The sequence below is a fragment of the Heterocephalus glaber genome, unplaced genomic scaffold (genome assembly GCF_053883595.1).
Source record: "Heterocephalus glaber isolate CG9 unplaced genomic scaffold, H.glaber_assembly_v1.0 deba00001687, whole genome shotgun sequence".
In the NCBI taxonomy this organism is placed as follows: domain Eukaryota; kingdom Metazoa; phylum Chordata; class Mammalia; order Rodentia; family Bathyergidae; genus Heterocephalus; species Heterocephalus glaber.
Window position 1 is genome coordinate 23,002,498 of NW_028258412.1, and position 6,000 is coordinate 23,008,497.

At 47.0% G+C, this 6,000-nt stretch overlaps 1 protein-coding gene across 6 annotated transcripts in view; it reads right to left on the reverse strand.

Moving 5' to 3' along the window:
- The window catches only part of Sbno1 (strawberry notch homolog 1), a 60,344-nt gene extending 54,624 nt beyond the window's left edge, over positions 1-5,720 (reverse strand). For 4 of the 6 annotated variants that reach the window (XM_004843944.4, XM_013071834.3, XM_004843945.4 and 1 more), the window contains exon 1: positions 5,559-5,720. The gene's annotated coding sequence lies outside the window, so the exon portion shown is untranslated. The remainder of the gene's footprint in view (positions 1-5,558) is intronic. The other 2 variants (XM_087198495.1, XM_087198494.1) reach the window with 1 other exon arrangement.
- Between the last annotated feature and the right edge of the window lie 280 nt (positions 5,721-6,000).

Below are 6,000 nucleotides of genomic sequence, written 5' to 3' on the forward strand. Positions count from 1 at the left end.
GCCTCCTGAGTGCTGTGCCACCATGCTTGGTTCTTTGTCCTCAATTTATAAATAAGATGTATTCCTGGGAAAGAAAACAAATTTTCAATTTGCCACCTACAAAATACAACGTAAATATGAAATACAGCTACGTGTGAGAAAAGCATTAATGTGTCTACAAAAGTGTTTACGGACCTCAGGTCCTCAGGTGGTATTAACCATGCAGTAAACTAACAAATCCACAAATTACCAGAGACTCCTATCACAATCAACCAGCAAGGGCCAGGGATTTAGCTCAGTGGTTCTGGCACCTGCCGCACAAGCGCAAGGTCCCAAGTTCGATCCCCAGTACCCAAAACAAAAAAACAACCAACCAACAAAAAGTTTGACATTTATGTAAATGTATTTTTAAAAATCACCTATTTCAAAATAGAACACCTATGAAACAAGTTCTGTAATAAATAGAAACAAATACTGAGAAACAATGTCAAGGAGAAGAATGGAAGGCTACAGCTCCCGATGAGAATGCCAACACTGAAACTTCTCCCCAGGGACCAGGCTCCTCCTGAGACCAAAGTGGATCTCAGTGGCTCTGAGCAGACACAAGGGCTGTACTATCTGCAAGGCAACAGCACACTGTGAGGGGACTGCAGGCTCAGGCTGATTGTGTGCGTTCAGATACTGTGCATCGCCCACTAGTGGTAAGACATGGTCAAGTGATAACCTTTTGACTCGAGTTTCCTTACCTTAAAATGGGAATAAAAACAAGCCAGGCACAGCTGCGCACACCTGTGACTCCAGCACATGAGAGGCCCGAGGCAGGAGGATCGCTGTGAGTTCAAGGCCAGCACCTGGACTAGTGAGACTTTGTCTCAAAAGGGGGTGGGGGGCAGAACTGCCCATGAAATAGAAAATGTGGTAATACCTAGAATTGCTACTAGCTATGAACTATTATTTTGACAAACATCTGCTTTCCTTCATATCAGTGATGCGACACTTTGCCAGAATAAGAACTTTTCTTTTTTGGTTGTACTGAACCCAGGCCCTTTACACTGAGCTACATCCTCAGCCCTTTTCTAATTTTTATTTTGCGATGGGGTATTCCTAAATTGCCCAAGCTGGGCTCGAACTTGCAACCTTCCTGCCTCCTTTGCCTCGAGTGCTAGAATTCTAGGGGTGCACTATCATTTACAAACCTTAGTTAGCAATCTCTCCAGTAATTTAACTTTAGTTCCTTAAGATGCTAGTTCTCCTTTCATCCAACAAAGCATCTCCCAAATAGCTTGTCCAGTCTGAGTTACGTCTGGCGGAAACTAGCAGACATTTTTAAACATGCATCACTTAGGGGCCAGGTATTTAGCTCAGTGGTTCCAGTGCCTGCCTCACAAGCACAAGGTCCTGAGTTCGATTCCCAGTACCAAAACAAAAATGCATCATTTAACAAATATCTTTACCTAAACTAATAACAAAATAGACTTTTCTCAAGGGCTGGGGATTTAGCTCAGTGGTTCCGGCGTCTGCCTCGAAAGCATAAGGACCCGAGTTGGATCCCCGGTACCAAAAACAAAAAACGAAAAACAAAAAACAGACTTTTCTCATTATTTAACAGTGTTGACCAAGTCTGACTCAAGACTCTGCTACATTTTTGCTTCTATGCAGCCCCAATGTTATGAATGACACTTTAAGAATCTAAAGGACTGCTGGGCTGAAGCAGAAGGGTCACAAGTTCAAAGCCACCCTGGGCTGCATCCCAAGACCCTGTCTCAACGGAAAAAAAAAAAAAAAAAAAAAGAGGAAAAAAGAAACTAGTTATAAAGAAGTTAGTTTAAAATGATTTTTTTACCTGAAAGGATATAATCCATATTTTTCAACACCTCCCCCTCAAATTACAACTGCTCGTAAAGTACCCCACCATTGCAAAACCTGCAGAAAATAGTCACAAAGAATTGTGCAATTTTTCTTGAGACAGGGTCTCCCTACATAATTCAGGCTATCTTGGAACTTACTAAGTAGGCCAGGCTGACCTTGAACTTACTGCAATCCTCTTGCCTCAGCCTGCTGCACGCTGGGATTAGAGGTATGGGCCACAGTGCTCTGCATGGAATGTGCAAATTATATACAAAGTTTCAAAAGTGGTTTAAAATGTACAAGAATCAGGGCAGGGGATTTAGCTCAAGGCTGTCTCCTGACTCCAAAGCACCGAGTTCGCCCTGAGTTCAATTCCCCGTACAAAAAGAAAGAATCAGAAAGGGAAATTGACCCAACACCTTTGATCAATTCCCTCAGATGACTTTGATACTTACTCTATGGCTGGATTTCTCTTTTTTTTTGGTACTGGGGATTGAACTTGGGTTCTTACACTTGTGAGGCAGGCGGCAGAACCACTGGGCTAAATCCCCGGCCCCTGGATTTCTCTTTTAATAATCAAAATAACTTAGGAGTATCCCCTTGTCACAGATGAGAAATTGAGTCTTGCAAAGATGAAATACTACATAGCAAGGTACCAACTACACAAAGCCTGGAGTAGAATTAAAAATCCAGGAGGTCCAATCCCACACTTCTCCAAGATCCTACACTTTCAACCCTCTATAACCCACTTGGCCCTCTACAGCCACAGGTTCTGTACTAAAAGATTCAACTGAGCAAAATGATTCAGAAAAAAATTTTTATCTGTACTGAACATGTACTTTTTTCTTATCACTATTCCTTAGACAACATCACTACAACTTATATAGCATTTAGAGTGTATTAGAGTGTAAGTAATCTAGAGATGATTTAAAAGGTAAAGTGGGATGTGTATAAATTACGTGCAAATATGACACCACTGTATATACTGGACTTGAGCATCTGCATAGTTTGCTATGGGGCGACAGAAACCAACTCCTCATGGATACCAAAGGATGAGTGCAGCAGCATTTGCAAACTGCTGATTAGAACATGTCAATGGGTTATTAGTTAATTTTATCATAGCCAACACTTCTAACAATTCACATATAGAACCAATAATTACTGAAGAGAAAAAAATAAAACCAGAATTATTGCAGAGCCCATGCACAGGCATGCCTGTGAACCCAACACTCAGGAGGCTGAGACAGGAGGATCACTGAGTTGGAGGCCAGCCTGGGCTACATAGTGAGTTCAAGGCCAGCCTGGACTACACAGCAAGACCCTATTTCAAAAAAACAAAAAATAATAATTGCAGAGCATGTAAAGAGAATGTTATCACTTGAATTTTTTATATATGCATATAAGGTGCCGGGGATTTAGCTCAGTGGTTCCGCCACCTGCCTTGCAAGCACCAGGTCCCGAGTTCGATCCCTGATACCAAAAAAAAAAAAAAAAAAAAAAAAAAAAGGCTGCATATATATGTACTAGATCACAATGTAAAATATATTTCTTCTGTAAGATGTAATAAAAACGGGGCTGGGGGTTTAGCTCAGTGGTGCCGCCGCCTGCCTCGAAAGTGCAAGGTCCTGAGTTTGATCCCTGGTACCCCCCCCAAAAAAAAAGATGTAATAAAAACGTTTGAAAATCACTGCTAAAATGTATTTACTGCTTCCCAAAAAATTTGTAAGATAGGTAACCTGATGAGTTTTATACCATATCTGACTCATTAAATAAGAGTCTGTGCTCTTCAAGAGCCTTTCCATTGAACAAAAGTTCAATGATATCCTAAGGTTGTTCTCAATACCTGGGGAGTTCAAGTCACATCAAAGTGGATCTGTCAATCAGTACATAAAAAAGATTTTCAAATACTTATAGTATTACATAGTTTTACTTCTAATTAGGTAATGTAAAAGCAATTCTACACTAACTTTAGGCAGGCAAAGCCTGGGAACCCGTAGAGGCTAATGTACCAGTTATTCTACTTGACGGGATCAGAACTGAGTGTTCTTGTCCTTCACAGGTAGCAAGTTTCAACTCAAAGTTCAACCTAAAGGAAACAACAAAATGGGTAGTATATCAGTAACAAAAGCCTTCAGGCCGCAGCAGGACTGGTGGTGCAAGCTTATAATCCTAACACTCCAAAGGCTGAGGCAGCAGGATGGCTCAGAGTCTGATGCCAGCCTGGGCTATATAAAGAGACCACGTCTCAAAAAAATAAAGCCTTCTCGGCAAATCACTTTTAAAAGCATGAAAAGAATTTTCATAATGCCTGTTTTGAAAGGAATTTCAGCAAAGCCTTAAAACATACAAAACTACCTGACACGTAATAGCATTCAATGAATGAATGAATAGTAGGGTTCTTTTTAACATTTATCCAATAACGAAAGTGAAGTTTCGTTTAAAATTCTGAAGGGAGTTGTATGGAATTGAATTAGATTAAGATCGCTCCAGAGTCAGCTGGTAGAACTGTCTGCAAGTGTTGAGCTGACTGGTGCAGGGCCACCTGGGGTGTGACAGTGTGCTGGACCCCCCCTCTCCCGGGACTCCTTGGAGGCCTCGAATTTACCTCAACATCCACTTCTAACAATCAACTTTAAAAGGTCAAAGGGGAGCCAGTTTCTAACCTTCCCACAACACGTGTTCCACACAAACTTCCGGGTGCAGTTACAACTGACTGCGCAATTCAATGTATTAAGAACGTTGCTTTGACTCTCATTTTCTCGCCCGTTCTTTTCCCACGTTTCTCAACCAGCGACTCCCCAAAACAAAAGCCTCTCCCAGTAAACAGAGAACGCACTTGAAAACAGTTTCTCTGAGCAAGGATCAAGTGAGTGGTCCGCAAACATTAACCAAACAGAAGCACAAAGCCGGGTGGAAAGGGGAGGAGCTGGATACCAGGATCAGGAAAGAAACAATCACAAGGGTTCAGAACATCCAAATCTCCTCAGCAGTTAAACCGATCCCAAACCACTTCTGGGAAACCACCAGCAGCAGACACTGCTTTGGGGAACTTCAGATGCTCTGGACAGTCAGCACTGTCCAGAGGAAGCTAATGCGCCACTGCCATCCCTGCCACATATTACCTACTTTTGGGTCCGGGAGGCCGGCACGCTTGCTCCAGGCAAAACTAAGCTCATCACCGGGTGAGACGGGAACGTAGCCCCCACGTGCCCCACGCACTGTCCCCGCCGCACTGGGCTCGAGGTCCGCGCGCACCCGCCGGAGAGGGGCGCCGACCCAGGACAGACGACCCCGCCGCCTCCTTCCCTCCCTCTTCCCAAAGCGGGAGCAATGCTCAGGCAGAAGCGGGACTTGGAAGGAGCCCGAATTCACTTTCCCCGCGGCTTCGGGGCCTCGCGGCACCGGGTGCTGCGGGGACGCTAACGGGGTGACCCTGGCGTGGCCGGCGTGCGCAGACTCTGCTGCCCCCACCCCCGGGCGCCTCGGGCTCGGGACGGCGGGGTCCGGGAGCCGAGAGCCCCACGCGCAGAGCCCACAGGGCCAGCGCTGACGGACGGGGAAAGCGAGGGCAGCAGGGCCGCCCCCGGGACCGGGCATATGAGGGAACGGCGAGCGGGACGCGAGGCCCCGAGCGGGGTGAGATGGCGACCCCCCCAGCCCGGCCCCCACACAGACCCCGGGAAAGGTGGGAGTGGGAGGCTGTCCGGGAGGGCGAGTGTGGAAGGACTTACTTTCCCCGCGGGAGCCGACGCCAGGACAGCTTCTCCCAAGCGGTGAGAGCTTGAAGAGCCCAAGGCGACTGGAGCGGAGGCGGCGGCGGCGGCAGTGGCAGCGGCGTCCGGCTCTGCCTACCTCCCCGCCGCCATCTTGACGCCCCTCCCCCGGCCCTCCCCCGCCCGCCGGCAGGGGATGGGGCGGGGCGACGGGCCAGGCGCCGCGCAAGGCTGCGCGGGCCGAGCCCCCACGTGACTTCCTCCCCCCCACCTCGTTCCCCCGCGCCCCTCTCCGCCCCGCCTCCACCTAGGTGAAGGAAGATGATTCTTCCCCCCCATCTTGACCGACCCCTGCCTTCGCCACCAAAAACGGACTCCGCTGGCTTCTGCTGGCCTGGTATCAGTGATTGGATCCAAGGGAATTCCGAAACTCAAACGGTCCATTATCGCAGCTCTGGGG